Source organism: Brachycentrus maculatus, unplaced genomic scaffold (genome assembly GCF_059751285.1).
Source record: "Brachycentrus maculatus isolate JH-2025_06_01 unplaced genomic scaffold, ASM5975128v1 h1tg000077l, whole genome shotgun sequence".
Lineage (NCBI taxonomy): Eukaryota > Metazoa > Arthropoda > Insecta > Trichoptera > Brachycentridae > Brachycentrus > Brachycentrus maculatus.
In genome coordinates this window covers 1,199,727-1,227,359 of record NW_028280831.1, presented here as the reverse complement: position 1 = coordinate 1,227,359, position 27,633 = coordinate 1,199,727, and the positions used below count along the sequence as shown (strand labels likewise).

General features: G+C 32.0%; 1 protein-coding gene and 1 long non-coding RNA gene across 2 annotated transcripts in view; one reads left to right on the top strand and one right to left on the bottom strand.

Annotated features, from left to right (window-relative positions):
• Positions 1-1,101: 1,101 nt before the first annotated feature.
• Positions 1,102-27,633, bottom strand: part of LOC148311092 (uncharacterized) — a 50,624-nt gene continuing 24,092 nt past the window's right edge. Inside the window, exons 3-4 of the long non-coding RNA XR_015837313.1 lie at positions 1,594-1,670; positions 1,102-1,522 (exon numbers count right to left, since the gene is read on the bottom strand). This is a non-coding gene — a long non-coding RNA (uncharacterized LOC148311092). The remainder of the gene's footprint in view (positions 1,523-1,593; positions 1,671-27,633) is intronic.
• The window catches only part of Cad88C (cadherin 88C), a 66,574-nt gene continuing 45,908 nt past the window's right edge, over positions 6,968-27,633 (top strand). The window contains exon 1 of the mRNA XM_088257289.1: positions 6,968-7,207. The gene's annotated coding sequence lies outside the window, so the exon portion shown is untranslated. The remainder of the gene's footprint in view (positions 7,208-27,633) is intronic.

The window sequence follows — 27,633 nt, the reverse complement described above, 5'->3', positions numbered from 1 at the left end:
ATTTCAATTTAATTAAAATACGGTGTTTGAAAATGAAGTGAACTGCATTAAAACACGTGTCAAAACAGATTTCAACAAATAAAGGTATTTAGCAAGGAAATCTTTTTAATGTGATATCTCAACAGAGACAAATAAGTTATTAGAAAGTTTAAGCTTTGTCATTGTGCGTAACGTAAGCGTTTACGATTTGTCATTGTGACCCTAGAGATATCAATTTAAAAAATCTTGGTGGCGATGTTTTTTTTTTAAATATGTAATGACGTTGCATATAAAATAAATTGCTTTTGCTAATGTCAAGTTAATTAAATAATATTACTCAATTATCAAATATGATTATTATATATTATATATTTTAAACTTTAAATTAATTCCGTTCAATTTTCTAAAAAAATACCTAAAAGTTTGTAGATAATTGGGTTCCTGCTCGCCAGGATGAGATGGATATCTGTAGGGACCCCTCGCTAATAGGCGGGGCCAGAGTTTTAAAAAAGGTTGGCATTTGGTCATTTATTGGGCAAACAAAGAATATGTGGTTAAGGTCTTCCTCTTCAAACCGACACTCGCAAATGGGGAGTCAAAGACACCAATCTTCGCAAGGTGCTCTCTCGTACAGCAATGTCCCATCCTCATTCGACAAATCGCTCACTCCTTTCAAGAACGTCATAAATCAAAAAACTTCATTTTTCAGGAGAACGTTTTTAAAGTTTAAAAATATAATACAATTTATTAAAAATAAACATCAAGCCACTTATTTAACTTTTTACTGTGCAATAGATCTTTTTAGGTTAGACCAGAAGGTTTTTTCTCCATTTGAAAAAAACTAGTTCAATTAAAAAAAAAAATTAAACAATACTTTTCTTCAAAATGCAAAAACAACACTATCTACCCTGTAGCGGGTAAAAATTAAGTTTAAAATATGCCTCTTTTGGTGGGATATAGACTATATCCCACCACTATATCATATAGTACATATTATGGGCATTCCGAAAACATGCACAACTAAAAATTGACGATTTTTGATTTATGACGTTCTTGAAAGGAGTGAGCGAAATGTTGTGATGGGTTTAATTCTATATTCTATTTTTTTCACTGTCTTGTTATGTTTAAAATAATTGCTGACCACTTTTATACAATTTACCCCAATATAATGGAATTTCTTCCAATAATTTTCTCCTACATTTTTCGAATTGGGGTTTTATCGGGACGAGGATAAGGAGTTTTACTATGACAAACTTCAATAAATAATGTTAAACAAGCCACAAACAATCCAATAAACAGTATGACCATTAACACTCTGATATCTGATTCCGGTCGATTTTTCCATACTACAAATGAATTAATTTGAAGTCTTTGTTCCCCACAATACTCATTTTCCCATTGTTTGAATAGTCCAGCGCTAATTAGCCTATTCAACTGACTGTTGAAGCCTTCAAAATATTGCGAGTATTTTGGGAAGACGATGGTCAGTGAATTTTCATCATTTTCACGCGACTTTTCTTCGGATAACGTATTTTTTTGAAATCTAAAATAATATTAAAAAAATATTTGAAATACGATTTTAAAAGTATGTCATTCTATTTGTATTTGACTTACCCGTTAGTTGGTGATTTTCTGAATAAATCCTGATGGTCGAAATATACTTTTGATGTAATGTTTTGCATTAAAATGATCTGAAATGAAAAGTAGGAAATGTGTTAATAACAAAAGATACAATAATGTACTAGTCGAAAAATTAAGTTTTTTCCCGCGTTATTAATGCAAGATTCTAGAATAAAATGAAAAAAAAATTGTTGTTAAAGTAATAATAAAATTTTAATATCAATTGATTTTAAATAATGTTTTAATTAAAAATTTTACAAGTAAAAAGGAAAGTATACTATTTAATCGATAAAATTAATTTCCCCGTTATATACGTTAGAAACATATTTTTTATGCGAATGAAATATGAAGGCTTTATGGTCAATTCGTTTGAAGATAACCAGCAATTATGGAAATATTTTTTTCTTATTTTATTTATTGATTTGGTAATAACTCCGTGAAATAACATGGTTTAAATAATAATAAGAAAGAATAATTGAAATATATTAATTTTTAGTTTTTTAATGTAAACACAACTAGTTTCGAGAATTATAGATATTCGCATCAACAGGTAAAAATAACAAGCAGTTTATATTTTAACCTGTTTCTGAGAACATCTGTAGTTTTTTAAACTAGTCATGGTTAAAACTATAAAAGAAGTGGTCCATACAAGTGTTTTATTTTTATTTGTTTTTCTTACGTATGCAGATTCGTAGAAGATCGCACAAATGATCAGCAAACTCCCCATGAAAATTTTATCCGCAGAATTCGACGAGAAAAATCGAATCGGTTGTTTGAGAATCATTGTAATTAGCATAAACACATCTAGTTGCCAAGGATTTCTTTCCAAATCCCTCGATGTACACACTCGCTTATCCTTCCTCATCTTGCTCTGCATATCGTTAATGAATTCAGAAAAGAGCATAGAGACAAGCAGCCATGCGGCAAGGCATATCCACGTAGTGTAATGGATACTGCGTAATACTAGCTTATGGATCGGATTCGTGGTTTCTTTACACAATATTGGGCAACGTTGTCTGAAAATCGATACGCCGATCTCGAAGTCATTGGCATCAAAATCGCTAATCTGAGAAATGTTTTGAACTATGTAAAAATGAGCAGATTTATTAAATCTCTTTATTGAACTGTCCGTAGACGCATTATTACTGTCGTCTACCTCGATTAGTATTACCGAATTTGTAGCATTTTGATACGAGAAATTAAACGCTTTTATTGATGCTTTTTGCGCTTTCGTTATGTAATTTCTGTAAAACGTTTTAAAGCAAAATAATTCATTAAATGAAACGATATTCTGTTTATAATTTTCACTCACTGCATTCGATACATTGAATGTTTCAACTATTTCAAAATTCATGAAATACTTCACGTTTAAAATGGATTTAAATTGACCCCTTTTTTGGTCGGTACAATATCTTATGATAAAGATACTTCGTTTTTCATTAAAACTTTCGTTGGCTGCTCGTATATAATTTAACTCTTTTTTACAGTTTTCCGTTATTTCAATAATGAAAAATATCGAATCTACGTTTAAATATTGATGAAAAATATCGTAATTAAAACTTTCTTCTATCAAATAAATACTCGGTGTTTTAGCTGAAAAGTTCGATTGATTCTCACTCTCTATATTTGTTATATAAAAACTTTTATCACTTAATACTTTTAAAATATAAATGACCATTCTTTCTTGATGTGTGGATAAATACTTATCATTACTTCCTCTATTCGTAATTATATTTACTGATTTTGAAAACAGCATCTTTTCGACGAGCCATTTTGACACTTTTTTACTCCCTATGGGCAGACGAAAGTTTTCGAAATGAGATAATGAAATACTGATATGCAAATTCAACATTATGAGTAGAATTGAAAAAGGTAAAAATTTATTAAGCATTTTTAAAAAATTCTACACTTATCAAATAATAAGTTCTACATTAAAATAGTATATTGATTCTTGATATTTTAAGTCAGTCAATCAATATATTAACATACTTTCGGTAGAGCTTTAAGTTTACAACTAAATCAAGTTGCAATAACAGGAAGCATTAGACCTCGAATCACATAGATGTATCGTGCACTTGACATGCCACGAAAGCTCACCATTTGTTCTAAATCAATGTCGCACACGTAAATATTTTAATTGCAAACATTTTTCCATTTATTTAATGAATAAGTTATGTAGCTCCAATCCAGAAAGCACGTTATTGTCAAAACGATCACGCAATGTTGCATTATAAAGGTGACAATAAAATTAAAATAATGTACGGTAAATAATTAATATTTATTACTATGTGTTTAAATACTTAAGTAGTGATAAATTATAATGGTGTTTTCCGGATTTAACCTTGTGATTTTAACAAATAACCAACGCAGAAGTTAATGTTTTAACTTCGTAATGCAAGTCACTTTCATTTTGTTTGTATTCGGTAAAATAAAACTTTAAAAATATTTTCGGTACCTACCTAAACCTTCCTGATATTTCCAAATGCCAAATCCATCACATATAAAAAAGCAGAAGCAATTTTCGCCTCCACAGTGTAATGGTTAGTGTGTTTCGCTACCACGCTGAAAGTCCCGGGTTCGATTCCCAGGGGGCTCAAAATAAATATCAGCGATTTTTTCCTTTCAAATTGATTTCATATTGCCCTTGACTAGTATCTGAAACGCAGAGGTAATCCCCTCATGTAAGCAACGATCAAGAAAGTACTGCATTACTACTATGCAGTGCTCTATGCACCAGTGGGTGCAGATAAAGGTTAGAAGAATATCTACACTACATGGTCAAATTTCCCAATGCAATCTCTACCCTATATTACGCAATGGGTGGACTTCAAATGTTTTCAAAATACCTTTTATATACCTTACATATTGTTTATATATGTTATATTCATTAATTGATTCGGCACTCCTTTCGAAATAATATCTATCCATTTTTAATATAAGTTTTACATGGTAAATACTACTTTATCTAAAAATCTATTGTGACACGTGTTTCGGTGCATTCCGCACTATTTCTTTAATTGAAAATGGTGCGGAATGCATCGTAACACGTGTTATAATAGGTTTATAGAAATAGTGTCATTAAGCAAGTAAAACTTTCATTAAAAATATAGTATGTAACTTTATATTACCACGAATTGAAAGTGTATTTATGCCATGTTGTTAGTAGTATTATACATATGTACTCGTATATCTATAAGTTTAGTCATAAAATGAGAGATTCCACAAACGATTGGATATTTATCCAATTATTTACGTATCCCGGTGTTACGTCATCTTTCCATCTCCGCTTTGCAAAACATGCTTGATGTACGTATTTTATTTGCAAACGTAAATTACAACTCAATCATTTTTGACATTTCGTGCTGAATGCTTCATTTCGCATGTGCGAGAAGAAAATTTCCCAGAAAATAAGGATTTACGAATATCCAATATCGATAATAGATGTTTACGGCTAGAAAATAGTAAAACTGGTATGTATAAAAGTGTGAAGAGTACTTTTATGTTTGGATTTATTCATCTTTGTAAGGATCATTCCCTTATTTTGTATTGCAACCAAAGAAATAATTGTTTTTAGATGATTAGTCTGGCTTTGTAATATGTAGCTAGTACCGTGGGAGAAAGGGTCGTGACTCGTGACTAAAGGCACCACGATTGAAAATACACGAAAAGTTCATACTTATTATAATGCATACTATACATCACTGTTCCGCAAAGTGTGTGCCGTGGCACACTGGTGTACCGTGGAGATTAGTTGGTGTGCCGCGGAAAAGGGTCTAGTTTTGTGGAAATAACACAATTGCTCCAAATTTTGATTGCCTGTACTCAGTTAAGTAGGCATTAAACATAACATTTTAAATATGTTACCATTATATCGTAGTCGTACAGAAGAAAGTGACCAACTAACAAAACGTAAAATGTTCAACAGGGCCATTTTAGTCACTTTTGCTTGGCAAGAAAATAAACATCTATGCAGTTAGTCATTTTTAACAAGTCAATATATCATACTTCCAAGTTTGAACTCGCTTTGGGATTTTTTCAGGGCAATATTAAGCTAGTAAGATATCAAATAGTCAATAATCACGTTTTTGTAAAAAATGAACTTGGTCACTTTATCCTGTATGACTACTATATGGTAAATATGCACCTCTGAAATTTCTTAAATTGGTAGGTGTACCTTGAATAGAAAAAGTTTTGCGGAACACTGCTATACATAATAATAATCATAAATGTATATACTGTCACTAACTAAGGGAGTTGGCAGAGAGAATAGAATGCCATACCACTCTTGTGCTTGCAAACATTCTTCGCCTCTTCCACGTTAATGCGTCTCATCTCTCGTCTTACATACCCGGCGATGGATTAACTTGATCATGTTAAGTCTTCCTCTGGTCCTAATTCCAACTATATAAGCCTCATTAATTTGTTTTACCGTTCTTTCCTCCCTCATTCGTTCCATATGCCCAAACCATCTCAACACACCTTTCTTAATTTTATCGGTATTGCTTATCTGAGCCTCGCGTTCTTTCCTTATTCCATTCCAACATCTATCACACATCTCTTTGCCGCACAATTCTTCTAAGAGATCGCATTTCGACTGCAGTCAGCCTACTTTGATCCTTTTTGCCAACTCCAAGCTTCACTTCCTTACATTATGTCTCGTGCCAGGACTCCATTGTGTAGGTACTGCCAGTTTAACTTTTGGTGTTAGGCTTTTATTTGCCATAATATTTATACGTTTAGTTAATGTTAAAATTTTACATATGTTGCACCAAAAATGTATAAACGTGATTTTTTTTATATACATACTATATGTACTGTCAAAGCCGGCGACACTTAAATTTAAGCATGTGTTATATTAACAGGACGTTAATATTTTTTTACTTTTGACTGGATTTTTTGTCCGAAGTTCGTAAAATAGGGGTCCGTTATATCGAGGTTTTACTGTACTTTCGAGGTTTTTACTGTACCATATTTTATAAGAGAAATATTTGTGTTTTTATTATTTACAAAAATACTTTAGTTACTGAGTTTTATACTATTTTTGTGGGCCTAAACAGCTCAATATTAAAAATAGGTATCAAATTATGATTGAGTGGGCTCGAAGCCAGAAACTTTGACTTAAGAGTCCGCGACACTAACCACGGGACCGCAACCCGACAGTATTTTGTTAGTATAAAAAGGTCTACTTTTAATATCACGCGTTGTAACAGAATAGCCCTGTAGCTGTCAGCTGAAGCGTCATGCAGGTGATTTTGTTAGCGCGGGGGAAACACTTTTGCGGTTAGTTGTTAGCTTAGTTTAGTTTAGTTTTCTTTCAGTTCTTTACTGACCATTGTAGAGTTTAGTTGCCGCTGCGCAGTGGCGGTTAGTGGTTCTGCCCGAGTCCACGAGTCACTGACACTCACCACAATACCACGCGTTTTATCTGTCTATCATCTAAGATGTACAAGAACTATTTTGAAAAAATATGTTAAAAACAAACTTTTTTAAGGCAAAGTGAGAAACTATTTTGTGAAGTTTTATTTAAGAAACATATCGAATTTTTATGCATTTTTAGTGCTAATTTAAATAGTGATTTTAAAATAAGGAAACTGAATCATCGAAAAAGGTAAGGAAGGAAATCTTACGATTTATTGTAATATTATTCTTTAAGCTTCCCGTCATATATACAATAGTTTGCATATTTGGTGTACATTTAAAAATATTAGATCCATAAATGATTTATGTATTTTGAATGCACAACGTTTATAAAATCTAACCGATGTTAATTAAATATATAAAAACGTATCTTTTCGTTATTTGCTGTATGAATAAAATGTTTTTTGGCTGAGTGTATGTAATATAAATATATTCAAAGATATAACAACCTACATGATTATGTAAAATTCATATATGATTATGTCTTATTATATTAACGATTTTACAAGAGAAAACATTAACGCATATAGTTTTTGTGAATAATTTAATGGTTTGTTTGAATTCATATATGAATATTTTATGAAATATAGTAAAACACATTTTCGTTACAAGATTCTGTTTACAAGATCTACGTCTAATTGCAGATTCATTAATTCATAAAATTGAAATTATTTTTTTCATTCATACTAAATACGTGAATAATAGCAATTCGTTTTTTCGTTTATCCTTATGTTCAATCACTATTCGGCTGTCCAAACTCAAAACACAGTAAGGGACATTTTTTTTGTAGTACGTTTTTATTGCATTTTTGGACTAAGTAGATTCTACTTAGTCCAAAAATGCAAAAAAAACGTGCTACATAAAATGTCCCTTACTGTGTTTTAAGTTTGGACAGCCGTATTGCCCCTTTTATTTTAAATGGCTGTTTAAGATTCAAACTTTGACTTGTATCAGTAGTCTGTTTTTGATTAGATGAAAGGCTTTCTTTTTTAGTAATAAGCTCGCCAACGTTCATATTTTCTGAACAATAAATTTAATAAATAAAAATAACAATAAGCTTATAGACCTGACTAGAATGTAATTGTGTTCATCAAACCTTATAAATACAATGTAAAGTTATACTTTAAGAATAAAAATATACATAATGTATCCCCTTAATCGTTTTCCTAGTTTTCATACAATCATTTTTAAGATTTGTAAAATGTAGAAGCAAGTTGACAGTTGACCTCAGAAAGCCTCTAGTAAACCCCACGGCCATCTAAGCCACGGCCCGTATCTGTAGAATACGTATTTACATGTCGCTCACTCCTTTCAAGAACGTCATAAATCAAAAATCGTCAATTTTCAGTTTTGCATGTTTTCGGAATGCCTAGAAAATGTACTTTATCCCAGCAAAAGAGGCATATTTTAAACTTAATATTTACCGCTACAGGGCAAAAAATGTTGTTTTTGCATTTTGAAGAAAAGGTATTGTTTAATTATTTTTTTAAATATGTTAAATATTTTTCAAATGGAGAAAAAACATTCAGGTTTTACCTAAAAACATGTGTTGCACAGTAAAAAGTTCAATAAGTGGCTTGATATTTATGTTGAATACATTGTGTTATATTCTTAAACTTTAAAAACGTTCTCCTGATAAATCAAGTTTTTTGATTTATGACGTTCTTGAAAGGAGTGAGCGATGTATGTTTATTTTAATCTGCTAAATAGATTTTAATATACAAAATTGGATTCCAGTTAAGCGCAATATTGTAAACTGAGAACTTAGATGGTTTCTTGAACGTTATCCGATAAGCGGAACTAACCTAATGGTATGGTTAATAGGTTAATATTATATCTAGTAGTTTAAAAGATGTTCAAATCATAAAAAATAATCATTTTAATAAAGTACTCGAAATTATTCCAGTTGAGTTTGTACGCCTTTGTAGTGTAGTGGTAAGCACGTTTGGCTACCAAGCTGGGTTTGATTCCCAGGGACGCAAAATAAATAAAGCTGAATTTCACTCTATTATATTTATTTATTTTGACTCTCGACTGGTATGTGATGCGCAGGCTAATCAACGTTCCTTCAATTTTTAACGATCAAGATAACACTGCTTTTATACTGTGCTATGCCCTATACAACATCAGATTCAATATATTTAATAAATTGTACCTAATGCTAAATTTACAAATAAAAATAAACAAATTAAATTTGGAGTTGGGTTATAGTTCTGTGGTAAGGTCATGAACTTTTAAACTTGAGATTCGTTGTTCGTTCTTACACTCTAAATTTATGGTAAATATGCTAAGGACACGGTATTTTTTTTTGTAAAAACGATGAAATCATCCATTTAATTCCCTGCTTAAAAATGATTGACGACATATATTTTATTACTTTTTATTGCCAAACACCTCCCGATTTTTTTGTTTTTATGTCTTTGACCCACGACGTTCTAGTTGCCCATCCCTGGTCTATCGCTCCACTCTTCTCAGGAGAAAATTCCTCGAGATAAACATAATTCTTCTGCAATTTGTTCAGGAATTTACAGAATCTATGCACGATAATAAATTAAATTATGTAGCATACTACTATTAAAACATGTGAACTCAAGATATGCCGGTTCTTGTTACCGGATACTGCGAATATAACAAACACATCGCTCACTCCTTTCAGCAACGTCATATATCGAAAAACATGATTTTTCAGGAGATCGTTTTTAATGTTTAAAAATATAATGAAATGTAAGAAATATCAAGCCACTTATTGAAATTTTTACTGTGCAACAGATTCATTTCGTTCAAAAAATTTTTATCAATGAATAAAATGTTTAGTAAATAAGTACCACTATTTCTTAAAATCTATTGTGACACGTGTTTTGATGTATTTCAATCATTTTCGAACACCATATCGCTCACTCCTTTCAACGTCATATATCAAAAAACTTGATTTTTCAGGAAATCGTTTTTAAAGTTTAAAAATATAATAAAATGTATTAAAAATAAATATCAAGCCACTTATTGAACTTTTTACTGTGCAACAGATTTAGGTAAAACGTGAATGTATTTTCTCCATTTGAAAAATATTTAGTATATTTTAAAAAATAATTAAACAATACCCTTTCTTCAAAATGCAAAAACAACACTTTCTGTCCTGTAGCGGGTAAATATTAAGTTAAAAATATGCCGCTTTTGCTGGGATATAGTACATTTTTTGGGCATTCCGAAAACATGCACAACTGAAAATTGTCGATTTTTTATATGACGTTTTTGAAAGGCGTGAGCGATATGTTAACAATTTACATACCCACCTACAAATTTATAAAACAATATTAATTGATTAGACGTATGTATTCAAGTAGTTCAATTAAAATGTTGAATTAATTATAGTCAATTGGTATGTCAATATTCGTAACGTTCTGTTTTAATTGAATAAAATTAAGAAAGGTGTGTTGAGATGGCTTGGGCATGTGAATCGAATGAGTGAAGAAAGAACAGTAAAACAAATTAATGAGGCGAATGTGGTTGGTAATGGAAGCAGAGAAAGACCGAGGAATCCTTGGCATATTTCAAATATTTGAAAGTGGTCAGGTCAGTAATCGGAATAATCGGCGGGTATGTATGGAGATGCATGAATGTGGAAGAGGCGAAGATACATCTGTGTTGATTTGGCAAAACGTAAAAATAAGTTTAAAGTTGAGAAACCCAGATTCGTGAACAAGAATTTGATCCCATCCAAAAATATTGTGAATGATAATATGATTTATTTGTAAAAGTTATCTTGTGATAACGATTTTATTTGTTTGTTATTTTTTAAGGTGAAATTCATTTTAGGGTAGAGTGACTGATTTTAATTCCGAGTACAACAATTTTGATCCCACGCCTTTTCATATTTTTTCAGCAATATCAAAGTCAATATTTAATAGATTAATACATTTTTTCATTAATTGATTTGTGGTAAAATCATTTTTTAAAGTTTTTTAAGTGGTATTTACTAGTCAAACTTAGATGAATACATTCCTATTCATACCTGCCCTGAGTGCAGAAGTTATAATTATATTTTTTTAACGGAGTGAAAATCTCATTAATTGATTCGGCAGTCACTTTGTGGTAAAACCTATCCATTTTTAATTAATTTATTTTACTTATGTAGTAAATACCACTATTTATTAGTTGTATTTACTAAGTAAAATTTTAATTAAAAATGGAGTGAAAATCCGCTGGTTAGAGTCCCAACCTGTTTTTTAGTAAACATAGTTATATTTATCACGCTAATTGTTTATTTTTAAACCATCAATTTTTAACCATATTTATTTTTATTTCTATCATTCTTTATTCTTTTACATTTGAACGGATAATGTATGATTTTGTTATGGCCTCCGTAATCACGCTTGAATAGATTCAAAACTGGTAACAGAAATACAGACATGGTAATTTTATAATTTAAGATATTAAATAATAGGTAGTTAACCTACGAAAAAACGTTTTACTTTGAAAACGTCTTACATACATACATAAGTAGGTACAAACCTCGTAAATTGGAAGAAAATGGTGTTTTAAAACGGTTATAAAAAATAAGTGTGCTAAATTTAAAAAAAAATTGTTCACAAATTCTGGATCTTAATTAAGAGCTATTTATTACTCAATTACCGTTCTGGAGGTCCCGGGTTCGATTCCCAGGGGGGGTCAAATAAATATAAGTGATTTTTTCACTGTAATATTTATTCAATATGACCCTGGACTGGTACCTGAAGCGGAGGGCTGATCACCTTTCCTTCATGTGTAATCGATCAAGTTAACACTGCGTTTATTTGAAGCAGTGCCCTATTCACCATAGGTGTGCGGATAAGGGTTTTATTATTATTATTATTATTTACTCCATTTAAGGAGTTATTAATACTTTTTTTCATTAATATATCAACATATCGTCGCTGTCAACATAAGTGTCGGTTGTGGTCCCGTGGTTAGTGTCGCGAACTCTTCTGATTTCTCGGTTCGAACCCACTCTACCACCATTTTATACCTATTTCTAATGAGCCGCTTAGGCTCATAAAAATAGTATAAAATTGAAGTATTTTTGTAAATAATAAAAAAAAAACAAATGTTTCTCTTTTTAAAATTAAAATAAAATTAATATATGAAGAAGAATATGGAGCATTTACAAGGATTACGACCATTCATAGGCTAGTTTAAGAGATTACTTTATGTACGCGTAGCATTTACTATTCAACCCAAGATTGAAAACACACCAATCAAATTTATACTTTATGTTTCAATTGAAAACATCTTGAGCATGCTACTTCCTCGACGAGATCTGTAGTTAATATTTTTGATAATTAATTAATTAATCCTATTTGATTTCTTTTGATGATTAAAAATTATCAATATTAATTGACGTTAATATTGCATACCACGCATGAATACCAACATAAAAAATACTAAATTAGCATACTCGTACCTACTCGAGATTTGATACTAATTATTATAAATGCTCCATTGTGAAATTGTGACATGAAAATTTAAATATAAATATTAATTGAAACCGGTTTCTCATTGATTACAATAATTATTCCGTTAATTAATCAAATAAAAATCCTTGCTACACATTAATTCAGTCGATTTTTTGCCACAATTTCTACGTTGCAATACTCGTGGGAATTTTGGCAGTGATATTTTTCGCATGTATTGATTAGACCTATACGTATACAATGAAAATTCACAAGGCTGTGTGTGTTTACAAACACGTATAGGATGTTGTTTTTAGAGGTTTGGCTTTTGAACTGGCACCATTGTTTCTACAGACTGTAAATTTGACAGTTGACAGTTGATTTGTAGACAGAATGTTTTGCCATTTTACCATGAACACACTGAATGGCCATTATGCGCGTCGTAGGTTCGATGAATGGGACCAAACAATATTTACCTTGATACTATTTTTCAATCGAAAATTTATTACATGATGCACATTTTTGGTTAATTATTAACTATGTCAAAAAGCAAAATAGCCAAATTTGGAGTGGAGAAATCCCAGAAGCCTCCGTCGAGACGCCCTTACATCCATTAAAAGTCACTGTTTGGTGTACTTTATGGGCAGGTGGAATTATTGGCCCATATGCTTTTAAAGACGATGCCGCACAGTGTGAGAATCAGCTAATCTAGCTGTACTAAATTAATAACTCCCTAACCTTAGTTATGTATACTATGTGTGATACATCATTTTAAAGGTAATGAAACCAAGAATAGAGATTAGAAATAGTTTTATTAAAATGTGTAAGTACACGGTAAAAGTATGTCATTCAAAGGTCGAGATATTATTCGATGAACCTTCCATTGTACATAATCGTTTTAAAAATAAATTATTGTTTCACTTAATAAAATAATACATTCAATTTATCACGTTTTTAATATTGGTAATTGAAAACAGAAATACAATAAAAGCTCTAACAAAAATAAAGCCAAAATTTTTTAACTCAAATAGGATATATTTAAAATAATGTTTATAAATCACTGTGATTCAGTCACTTTTGCTATTTTCACTATCAGATGAACCGGAATATGGTTCTTCGGGAGTTTTTAATAAACGTAGAAAATCAGAAGATAATTTACAGCTTTTTTTGTGAAAGATTCCTCTTATGAAAGGGTCAGAAGATATAAAAAGGATGTGCAGCAAATCTCTTTTTGTATCCATTCTTGATATTTTACTCGTATTGTCCCTTCTAAATCTTTTAATATCTTTTTGTCTAGCTACTTGTGCTTCTTCCGAAAGTTTACCGATAGGTAGAATACAAGAGTCTATAATTTCTTTACCGTGTACTAAAATTTTATGGACACTTGCAGGCATGTAAAACCAAGAATAATGTTTTTAAAAAATTAGTCTTGTCTCTCACGCAAACTTATCAAAAGCATTAATATTTATGTCATATCCACAAGATAAAACCTCTAAAACAGTTTTAAATCGTTGGATCAATTCTTCATTTAACCCTGTAATAGCTGCTGTTTTTGAGGAATTTTTAGAAATTTACTTGCAGTATTGCCGTCATTTGTATTGCCAGTACCATGTTTAGGTATGTCCACTAAAACACCCATTTCTTCCCTGAATTTTTCTTGTAAAACCATTTTTCTTAATTGAAGGTTTTCTTCATCACTCTTATCTCTAATTTGCCATTTTTTAATATTCAAACGATATGCAATATGCAGGAGACATGCGAAAAATCGAATCCACGCATGGAGGAGAGATATTCCAAATGAATACATATTTTGATCTGGAATTTTGGTGATAAAATTGTCATTGTTCATCTCTCGAGGAGTTGCACCACAAATATAGCATTTGTTTGAAGATTTTTATGATGAAAGAGTGCTACAAATTTGTCCATCTACCATCGTAAATAACATTTTGTGATTTTTATTCACCTTAATTTCAGTTGAATTTTTTTACCCTCTCACATGTTTCTTCGAAATTTTTCAGTGGTCGTCCAATCCTAGTGCGAGTGTTATGATACGGTTGACTAACAGACGGCATAGTACTAAGAATATGCTTTGGCAAAGTAACTGATACATTGAGCCATTAAAAATTGTATTTCAAGAATGTAGTAATATTTCTCTTACTTTTTTGCCAACAAACATAAAATTTGCAACAAAAAGCACTCACAAAATTATTTAAATATATTTAAGTAGTTTTATTGCACAAAGAAAAACCATAGAAGTTCATTATGTAAGTGCAAATATTTTCTTTTCGCGATGCTTCATCGATATCACGCCAAAGCTTAAACAATTCACTCCGAATAAAAGTTCGCCCGCTCACTGAAAAAAGGGAAAAAAATTAAGGTTTGCACCTTTTGGCAGCAAAAATCTACGGGCCTAAATAGATAAAGAATGAAAATATAATATAGTGATACTTTTAGAGTGGTGTTCGAAGAAGTTTTTTTCTAAAGTCTATTCAATTTGGCAAAAGCTTATAAAAAAAAAATTGATTTTGTAATTTTGTTATAATTTTATTTAAAATGGATCGATTATATATTTGACATTTTTTTAATATAAATAATAGAGAATATACCTTGTTTTGTAGACTCCATGACAGTTTTCGTAAAAATAATCACCACAGCGCATAAAACAATCATCCGAACGCACTAATAAAATCTGACTGATAACTAAAAACTCACAGCACTTCCGCCATAACATAGTTTACGACGCTGCCAAACTAACACATAGATTTTTACAAATCAAAATTTTTAAGTTTTATATAGATCAACCTTTCAAAATCATATAAGACATACAATTAATACTAAATGAAGATATTCATTTTAGGACTTTAGTACAGCTAGATTGGCTGTTTCTCACACTGTGTGCCGGCCAGAATGTTACGGTCAATGGAGAGCGCTACAGAACCATAATTACCGACTTTTTTGTACCACAGTTTTGTGACACAGCATGGCATTTATGTGATAGAACTGTGGTTTCAACAATATCGCACAACATGACACAAGGCGGGTGCCACCATTAATTTATTTGAATTTGTATACCTCTTAAGAAACACCCTGTTGAACAATGATGTTAAACAGAACCATGGTTACTGACTTCTTCGTCAGTTGAATGGCATTGACGTGACAGAGCTGTGGTTTCAACATGCTGCACGACGGGTGCCACCATCAATTTATTGCGGGAAACCTCTAAAAAAACACCCTATACAAGTTGAACAATATGCGCACTCACAGGAAATACCTTGCCGTGTGTTTGTGCCGAATTTTAAAACAATAAAACCATCGGGCGCTCGATCTCAATAGTAGAATAATTCACTAAACCGGCGTGCATACAATTAAACAGTTCTCGTTAAGATCGTCTTTGGACCGAAACTACGTTCAGTTATAGGCGAAAAGAGATCACTGAACCATTCCGTTCATGCGAAAATTTAGGACTTTTCCGTCAAACTAAATTAGAACAAAAATCACAAAAAAGTTTAAGTCATTTTATTGCCACCGTTTCTTTTATTCATTTATTTTATTCTTCTTACCCTTCTTATCTGTTTACCAACATAGTGAGGTGCAATTTTTGTAATCTGATTTATTTACCCTTATCTGCATAGAATGGTGTATAGGGTACTGCATCGGATTGACGCAGTGTTATCGTGGTCATATCGTACATGATGCGAAGATAACAGTCCAAGATATTATAAAATAAATATTAGTTGGAAAAATTACTTTCGGTCTTGCTCGCAAACAGAATTCAGTAAGCGGCCGGCTGCCAGAGAGGCCACACGTCTCTCCACACCCATTTTTCATTAAAATTTATGTTTGAAATTGCTTTATTCAGAATAAATGTATATTGAAAAAAAAAATTTATAACACCTTACTCTTCAACAACTTATTTTTAAAACTGTATATTTGTTTTGAAGAAAAACTTATTTTTTCAACACAAAAAAAGTATTTTAAGCAAAAATAAATAAATTACGTCAAATTTTGCTTGGGTTTAAAAAAAATGTTGCTACTTATTTTATGTTGGGCTTTAATAATTATTTTGACCGTGATTTAAAAATACGAAATAAAAGGATGGAGTAAAATAATAATTATTTGAATATTTATTATTATATGTGCGACTATATTCCCTATTGTGTTATGGGTAAAGATGTCCGCCTCCGTGGTATAATGGTTAGCGCGTTTGACTACCATACTTAAGGCCCCGGGTTCGATTCTCATGAGAGGGGTCAAATCAAACATAAGCGATTTTTCACTCAAATATTTACTAGATGAGAATGAGAATTATTAATTACTATCGGCAAATTATTACGATGTTGTTCTCAATGCAACACTTAAATTCCGAGACAGGATACCATTCTGACGTAAATGCGTTGATACCTAAGTTTTAATTAAGTCAATAAGTAGAAATCAACTTTTGTTGATCTTAACCCGCTCCGTAACGAATCGGATCTAGATCATTTGCTTGCGATATCCGGAAGCATTATTTGCTGGTTTCAGAAATAAATTAACTTTCTAAGGAAACTCATTAGGGTCCTGATACCAACCCTAATGTACGGAAGTGAAGCATGGAGTTGGCAAAAGAAGGACGAAAGTAGACAAAAATTCCTAGATATGCGATCTCATAGATGAATGTGCGGCAAAACGACGCATGACAGATGTTCGAATGAAAGGCTAAGATAAACAGTATCGATGAACTTAAGAAAGGTGTGTTGAGATGGTTTGGAAATGTGGAACGTATGAGTGAGGAAAGAACGGTTTAACAAATTTATGAGGCGAAGGTAGTTGAAAATAGAAGGAGAGTAAAACCCAGGAAAACTTGACATGATCAAATATGTCAAATATTTTAATGTGGTCAGATTAAGATTATGAATAATCGGCGGGTATGTATGAGAAAGTGCATGAATGTGGTGGAGGCGAAGAATACTTGCCAACCGAAAAGTTCCATTAAGTCAGTAATACTTTGTTCCAAAACGATTTTATTATCACCGGGTTCGAATTTAACCATCCTTATTCACCGTAAAAGTAACATTGCCAATACATTTAAGTTTTTTACTGACATTTCTTGGTGGAACTGCATTTTATAGAATAAAATATAACTATGAAGTATTTTCCATAAGAATTTTATTTGACCAGCAACCGGATTTCGTCGTAACCGACATCTTCAGACTGGTGATGTCGGTTACGATGAAACCTGGTTACTGGTGAAATAAAATTCACGTGATAAAAACTACATTAGTAGTTGTTATTTTATTATATTTACAAAATAGTATGATATTATTTAAATTATAATGAAAAAGATTCGCGAACAAGACATGCAAATCTCTGTATTTCGTTCGACACGACGGGGTCACGGTTTGACATTACTTCCAGATAAGACGCTTTCTATTATGAAAGTCTATTGAAAAAGATTCATTGGATATTTCCAACTCAAATTGACGGTTTCATTAACAATAGATTAATCAGAAAATATTTCTCACGGAATCAGCGAACAATAACAAAATAATACCTGTTCAACATTCAGACCTGGCCTGATAGAAATACAGTATCGAACAGATTAATTGAAACAAAACTTTTATTCGTATTTTCTACACCCTCCAAAAAAATGTTTTGAGGGTGTTCATCGTATTATGGACCAGGGCTGCTTCTTTCAGTGACTGCGATGATGAATAGCGATAAGTATCACCCAATTCTACTGGAAAAGATACTACCAGAGATACAAAAACGAAGGTCAAATGGTAATGGAATATTTCAGCAGGAGGAAACTTTCACACAAAAACAATGAACCGTGTTGGACTAGTCAAGAATTTTGCCAGACATAAACCTAATTAAAAACCTATCGGCAATCTGTAAGAATCGGCTCTTCAAAATTACGGTGGAAAAGCTCATTTTGTTCATAATTCAGTTATGGTTTCGAGACGAAAAAAATGCATCAACGTGCTAAAACCTTATATATGCCAAGAGTAAAATAATTGATTAAGCCCAAATGAGATCATATTAAATATTAATTTGTGATATAACTAATAAACATAAGATTTTACAAAACTTTTTACGAAAATACAACAAAAAAGTTTTTTATTATTTTGAGAAATAAAAAGACTTTGTTTTTTGATCCACTCACATTTTTACTAACAACCAACTAGTTTCGGCAACAACCTGTTGCCTTCTTCAAGGTTTAATTTATTTTATTAATTTATTTCTCAAAATAATATATCAATATGATCCACAAAGTTAATGCTTTCAATATTCAAAACAAAAAAAATTGTTTCAATTATTCTATTCTATTAATCTATTCGAAACTGTACGTATAACATTGGCGTGATGAACAGTTTTGTTTGATTTTAATCCGTAATAATGGAGAAAATATAAACACATTGTTAGGTACCATCCTATTTGATCGACGGATGGAAAATGAAAGAATTTTTTTCTCACGAGTTTTATATGAATTTGTAATGGTTCGATATCTATGTTAATAAAAATGTAAATGTTGGTTTGCTCAAAATCTCAAATCTCCTATAGTTAATCACCGATTGCTTTGAAGAAATGGCAAGACTACTGCTACCACTGCTACTTCCATCACGACTTAAGATCAAATAAATTGTCAAAATAATGAAATACCAGCCAAATGAGTGAGTAAATTAAATACATTTTTGGCATGTTTTTGGTGAACACCAATATTCAATAAGTTTATTTACCAATATTTAAACGTTTATTTAATACCATGTTTTGTCCGCCTCCGTAGTGTAATGGTCAGCACGCTCGGCTACCGTTCTGGAGGTCCCGGGTTCGATCCCCAAGGGGGGTAAAATAAATACAAGTCATTTTTTCACTGTCATATTTATTCAATATTACCCTGGACTGGTACCTGAACCGGAGGGCTGATCACCTTTCCTGCATGTGTAAAACGATCAAGATAACACTGCGTTTATATGTCGCAGTGCCCTATGCACCATTGGGGTGCGGATAAGGGTTTTATCATTATTATTATTATTTAATACCAGCGAAATGAATAAATAAATTAAATACATTTTTGCCATTCTATTGAGAAAAATATAATATTTGTATGTTTAATGGTGAGCACCAATATTTCATATGTTTATTTAAAAATATTTATAAGTTTATTTATTATCAGCGAAATGAATAAACAAATTAAATACATTTTTAGCATTCTATTGAAAAAAAATATATGTGAACACCAATATTTAATAAGTGTATTTACCAATATTTATACGTTTATTTAATACCAGCGAAATGAAAGAATAAATTAAATACATTTTTGGCATTCTATTGAAAAAAATATATATGGTTTTGGTGAACACCAATATTTAATAAGTTTATTTTATCTTCAGTCACGTTGTTCATTGGTCAAAATTTTATCGAGATGTAAATCACCGTGCCAACAAGTTCCCATAAAACAGAAAATAATTTTTATAGTTTTTATGTGCTAGCAAATTCGCTCACGTTTTATTACAGTTATTGCACATCTACATCTCGATTTCAATAGAAGGATCGTATCAGAAGCCAAAATAATGTATAAGTTTAAGAGAAAACTTTGGCTATTATTCGTGTTTTTTAGTCACGGGTTTTTCAGCTGTCTGTTTACTAGAACGTAGTAATTTTATTTTATGCAAAGCTTGAATTTTCACACATTTTGTAACATATAGTACAATTAGATTCAATCTTATTCTACGCCCAGTTTTTTTTAGAGCACTTGTTTTGACGCTGAAGTGTTAATTATTATATACATGTATATACAGAGGTCGTCAAACTGCGGCTCGTAGCGTGTGACTCTCTGGGCCATTGAGTGCGACTCACAAATCACAAATCTACCCGATCGATACCTTGTTCGTCCGAAAGGTTGGTCCCACAGATTATGCAATATAAAGAACCATTAAATATATTTTTGATCTGAACCTTTTTTAAAACGAGACTCAATGTCGCCTGTTATGAATTATGTATTAGTATGTAGTGTATCCAAATACTTGTTATAAAATCTGGATTATCTCCAACTATAGAAGTTATTATCATATTATTTTTTGACATATCTACATGGATGAAGAAGAATATAGAAGTCTTAAAGTAATTATCCAGATTTCCATTTCTTCTTCATCTATGTTGAGATGTGAAAAAAATAATATGTATTCATTCATTCATCAAACCCTTATCTGCACCCCAATGGTGCCTAAGGCACTGCATCATATAAACGTAGTGTTATCTTGATCGTTAACACATGAAGTAAAGGTGATCAGCCCTCCGCTTCCGGTGCCAGTCCAAGGTAATATTGAATAAATATAAGAGTAAAAAAAATTATTATATTTATTTGACGCCCCCTGGGAATCGAACCCGGAACCTCCAGTACGGTATCCGAGCGTGCTGACCATTACACTACGGAGGCGGATATAATATGTATGATCAGTTGAAATTCTAGTACTTCCCTTTTCGGTTCTACATTCATTAAAACGATATTTTTTGAGCATTTACCTTATCAAGAGAAGAATGAGAAATTGTTTTACATAATTGATGAGAATCTGGAATCGTGCCTTAAGTAAAAAAAATTATAAAAAATAACCTATAAAGCCAATAAATTAAGCGTTTGTCAGTCATAATTTGATTTGGATCCAAATAAGATCATTATTAAGCATGATACTATGTAAACTACAATATTTTAAGTGTATTTACACCACTGCTTCAGTTGTGTGAGGAATGATTGAAATATAAAGCTTTCACTACTTGAAACACCTATAAAGAAATTTTTGTAAAAGTTATTATGTGCAAATTGTTTACATTTGATAATTATCAAAATAAACGATATCGTTAAACCGTGTAAGATTTCAGAAATAACATACCTTTTTAAATCACTATAAAGTTATGTAATCAATTTATAATGCTTTCTGTTTAGATTATCCGCGGATAATTCTCGTTGAAAATGAACGGTTGTAACCGCCAAGACATGGTAATTTCAGACGTGTTCAACCATCTTACGCATCGATTATAACCTTTTACTTTTTTTCCAAATTGTTACTCGTTACGTTATCGTTATGGTTACCCGAGATAATGAATCTCGCGAGGTAAGTACTCCGTAAGATGGTTCGTTCCGGACTCGGTTACACAACCGACACTGCACAAAAAATGCACAAACAAAAGAGAAATTTATGTTTTAAACTTTATTCCAAGCGGAGATTGTTTATGACCTGTCATAGTCTGTTTAAGTGATTCTTCGCCACATTTACCTTTCTACCCATGATTGACAACCACACCACTCCAATTTTCGGAACTCCTAGGTATACTGATCAATCTCATGACACATTACATATGAGTTCAAAATAGCCATCTATGTTGGATGAAAAACCATTTTTTTAGCAGAGACCCTTTTGGACGTATGCAAGACAATGTAATGTGAGGCGATGTATTGTGTGAGTTCCAAAATTTTTTTTTAGTGTGGTTGTCAGTCATAGGTAGAATGGTGAATATTGCATGTGTTTAAAGTTATTATTTAACCAGCCTATGACAGGTCATAAGCCCTGTAAATATCCAGATTTCCAATGTATTTTATGTATGTTGAGATGTCAAAAAAATATAAGATTTTAACAAATTATATGTTTTATTTTTAATTACTCAATATATTTAAATAAAATTTATAGCAAATTTGCTCTTGGAAATAAAATAAAAATGTTTGCAATAAAAGATAACTGCTCTGTGTTTCGGTTTCTCCATACAAATTATTATTGTTTTTTTTAAATATACCTTTTTGGTATTGTATTTATTGTTATTTTATTTATTGTTTTCTTTAATCATTGTACCTTTTTGGTAATCATACAGGTATCACTTCATTTTCAATCTAATAAATTGGTTTTTCATGAAAAATAATATTGCCATTTTTTTTGCATTTTAGTTTTTTTCATAAAATACATTAATAACAGGATTTTTGGGGGTTTATTATTCGACTGTTATCAAAGGTCATAATTCATTTTGGCCATTTTCGATTATAGCGTGGCTTGGAAATAAACCTCACTTTTATTTGATTAGTTGTAATAATGTGGGATACAATGATATTCTCAACATATCCTAAGCACTTCAGAAACAATAAAATTAAATAGATTATTGTATGATATCAAGGCGTGGGGAACTGTAATATTCTTCATCATTATTACAGTCAATTTTGAGTCTCCCACTATTGAATTGGAGGTAATTTAAAGTCCGTTTATGCCCTATCACCGAATAGGGGGCGATAACCGTAATAAGTAGACAACGAGACTTATCATGCTGTAGTATATTTGGAAGTTATTGAAATTTATCGGTTTTACTTATGGTACCACCACATGAAAAATTTTATCGACGAAATACTGAACAGAACAGAGAATAAGTTAAAGCATTGATGAATTAAGTCTTAAGATAAAAGAATTGTATTACTTTTTGACATCTCATCAAAGATGAAGAGGAACATGGAAGTCTGGGCATTTACGGGGCTTACGACCGTCATAGGCTGGTTTAAGTGATCACTTTACACACACACACACACACAAGTGATCACTTAAACCAGCCTATGACGGTCGTAAGCCCCGTAAACGCCCAGACTTCCATGTTCTTCTTCATCTTTGATGAGATGTCAAAAAGTAATATGAAAATAACTCCTGTAATTGGAGATAATCCAGATTTTGTGAACAAGTATTTGGACACACTCAAAATGTTGTAAAAGAATTGTATAAGGCTTCTTGTAAAATCGGTCTGAACATCACGAAAACAAAAATTATAGTCCCGAAAACCAGATCATCAGAAAACCTAAAAATAGTAGACGAATACATATATCTTGGACAAAAGATAAAACTGGGAAAGGAAAACCAAACGACAGAGCTGCCAAGAAGAATAGGATTGAGTTGGGCGGCTTTTTGCACTGCAAAATAAGGAGATTCCGGTCTAAAAAGAAAAGTGTACAAATCCTGCACACTGCCAGTGAACACAAATGCACCAGAGACTATGGCTCTGACAAAGAGAAATGCACAGGAGCTCAAGTGCACACAGCGATCCATAGAAACATCAATGCTTGGTTTAAGTCTGATGGATAAAATAAATAATTAATTTACCAGGAATAAAAAACAAAGTGCAGGATATCATGGATCACGTGGCAAAACTTAAATAGCAATGGACAGGACATATTTCAAGACAGGACCTCACAAGATGGACCCCAAGAATTTTACGATGGAGACCTTGGGAGAACAAAAGGGATGTCGGAAGACCCCAAAAAAGATGGTCCCACGATATAGTCACTGTGGGGGGTAAAAACTGGCTGCAAGCAGCAACCGACCGGAGGAAATGAAAAGAAGGGGAAGAGGCCTACATCCAGTAGTGGAAGTCAGAGGGCTCACGAAGAAGAGAAGAAGAATATGGAAGTCGCATAACAAGACTGGCCTCTTACAGAAATTTAAGTACTTTTATCAGTAGCAGTTTTTTAAAGGAAAATATGTCGCTCACTCCTTTCAACAACGTCAAATATCAAAAAACTTTATTTTTCAGAAGATCGTTTTTAAAGTTTAAGAATATAATAAAATGTATTAAAAATAAATATAAGCCACTTATTGAACTTTTTACTGTGCAACAGATCTTTTTAGGTAAAACCTGAAGGAGTTTTCTCCATACGAAAAATATTTAGTTTATTTAAAAAAATTATTAAACAATACCTTTTCTTCAAAATGCAAAAACAACACTCTCTGCCCTGTAGCGGGTAAATATTAAGTTAAAAACATGCCGCTTTTACTGGGATATAGTACATTTTTTGGGCATTCCGAAAACATGCACAACTGAAAATTGTCGATTTTTTTTATATATGACGTTGTTGAAAGGAGTGAGCGATGTGTCAGAATATTCATAGAAAAGTGTGCAAAGTAACAAGTTTTTTTTCTTATTTACCCTCATTACTTATTGAGCGATTTAGAATGTGTGTTTTTATATACGTTTTGACATTTTCATAATCTCGTAAAAACAACTAACTCAAATGTCACATTCTTTATTCCGCAATGTCATTTGTAAACATCAAATCACATTAACTTTTCAACAAAGTATTGTGAAAATTTTACAATTTTATACGATGGTGTTTAATATGTACTTAGTTATCTAAGAACGTATTTCACTTATGTGAGAGATATTAAGGCTATTTCATCACAAAATCTATTCAAATAAAAAGTTAATGTAAGTTTGTTCAAAATCTGACATCTTCAAAAGTTATTTACCAATTGCTTTGAAATTTAGAAACAACATTTTATTCGAATAAACGCGATTTTTCGTAAACGTACATTTGATTTACAAATTGAAAATATCAATGTTGGTTTAGTAAAAATCTTTACTCTTCTAAAGTTCATGTAAGTTTAATTTTTATTTTTATCATAAATACATATATGGCAGCGCCATCTGTTGAATATAACAGCAACTCACACAATAATAAACATTGATCATAGCGGACAGTGTACTTCTTGACAGCTGCTGTCGCTTTTAATGTTTTCGAATAAATTATTGTTCCGTAGATTTTTATTATTTTCTTTATTTCACAAACATAGTAAAATTAAACATTTTAGAAATGTTTGTGTGTGTGTGTGTTTTGTTTTTTCTTTTGACCAGACTGAGCCACAACAACGCATGGCTAGGTACAACTAATTATTAAAAATGTGGAAAACGTATTTCAAGATAAAAATGTGTTTAATTTTTAATTGAATTTATCTTCACCGATTTCTTGATTTAAACTTTTCTTGGAAGCTATTGATTTTTTGTCGTGTTTTGAGACTAGTTACTTTGGCAACGGAATTTAGTTAGACTTTTTAGGTACATCACCCCCACGTAGGTGCAAGTACTCTGGTAATACGATAAATGTGAAAGTACACGTACATTATATGACTAAGACGCATAAAATATCGATAACTACGTACATTTATTGTCCGTCTTTAAAGTGTACCTTATTCTTAATTTTTTGGAAATTACCATAACAGCAGACGGACAGTGTTAGGATTTTAAACAAATGCATCGAATGCAATACTTCCGCAATGAATTTATAGACTATATCGACATTTACAATGTCTCTTCCTACGTACAAGGAAATAATAAACGCGATATTTATGAAAATTCCCTTTTTACATAAAAGATACAATTGAGTAAAGATAATGCTCTCCCAATCGGTTTACCCTGAGTAATAAACAGCGCACAGTGCTGTATTCACATACAAGGAGATACAATTGAGTAAAGATACTGCTCTCCCAATCGGTTTACCCTGAGTAATAAACAGCGCACAGTGCTCTATTCACGTACAAGGAGATACAATTGAGTAAAGATAATGCTCTCCCAATCGGTTTACCCTGAGTAATAAACAGCGCACAGTGCTTTATTCACGTACAAGGAGATACAATTGAGTAAAGATACTGCTCTCCCAATCGGTTTCCCCTGAGTAATAAACAGCGCACAGTGCTCTATTCACATACAAAGATATACAATTGAGTAAAGATACTGATCTCCCAATCAGTTTACCCTGAGTAATAAATAAACACCGCATTAATGGTATGCGCATGCGAGGAGAATAAAACCATCCAGACTTCCCCCACATTGCACTGTCCGGCCAACCCCAAGGTAGACGACTCCCGGGCAGACCACCAAAGAGATGAATCGACAGCTGGGAATCGACATCGCAGGACGCTAATCCCTCTTAAAAACAGGCAACAAGCCCTACACCAAGCAGAAGAAGAAGAAGAAGATTAATTTTATTCAATGCCCTTTTTGTAAATGGTTGTAACTGGGGGGCAGACGTACATATATTACTTTGATTGTAAACTAAACACCACGTCAATCAATATATTTGTTTCGTGTTTGTCAATCCGAATTTTTATTTCGAACCAACAAAATATAATCGTAAAGCACCCATAACGGATATAATAATTATACCATCGCCGGTGCATCGGTCCGTGCGGCGTCAGAGGGTGAATAATATCGGCAGACACCAGAGGGGAAGTGCATGACGTCACTTCCGGTCTGGCGAGGGACGTCACTGCACTTCCCGTCCGCGCAGCCACGCGGAACGGGTTCATACTACACTAGGCACTATGCCAGGAGGCCATAGAGAGTAATGTCCAACGCGGCAGGTGTGCGGGTTCGTTTAACTGGTTTACTCGTATAATAACACACGTAGGTACTTAATTACACAGGTTAAATAGTTTGTTCAACTCAATTCTTGTGTTTAACTTATTTTGTTATAATATTATTTTTTGGCATCTCATAAAAGATGAAGAAGAATATGGAAGTCTGGGCATTTACGGGGCTGACGACCGTCATAGGCTGGTTGAAGTGATCACCTTACACACGTGTAACATTCACCGATTCTACCCATTATTGACAGCCACACTACTCAAATATATGAACCAATTTCGAAACGTTGTTCTTGAATCATTAGAACTTCGCTAGAGACATTTATTGGTGAGATGAAAAGAAGCTTTTTATTGAGCAGAAACTCTTAAATTAGTGTGTGAGGTCCGAATCCTGGATAGAGAAACGCCAGATAATATCATTTTCACTTTCATTTTTATTATTTAAGCTTATAATTTAGCAAGTTAATTTATTTACAACATTTTGAGTGTGTCCAAATACTTGTTCACAAATCTGGATTATCTCCAATTATAGGAGTCATTTTTCATATTATTTTCTGACAATGTCAAAAAACTCATGTAACTTATGAAAAATAACTCCTATAATTGGAGATAATCCAGATTTGTGAACAAGTAATTGGACACACTCAAAATGTTGTAATTCACTGCTAATAGAAATGTAACGTTTTGGTGAGGACCTCCACATTTATTTTCGATGGCTCCTCCCAGACATAAACAGACAACAACCTTGTATACAGTTTTCTGACTTTGCGTGTGAACCCTATTATCCTATGGTCACTTACACAAAATTCTCTTATCTGATGTAATCTTTACCCATGGCCATATAAAAAATTAATATTGAGAATTTCATTTATCATTTTTAATAAAACAAATTACTTTTTTCAAATATTGTTCACTTCCATAATGTAATTGTTACAGCTTTTGGGTTCGGTTTTAGAGATCCTGGGTTTGATTCCTAATGGGTTCAAAATAAATATAAATATTTTTTTCTGTTTTATTTTAACCATCGTGGACCGCAAGGCCTGAAACACAAG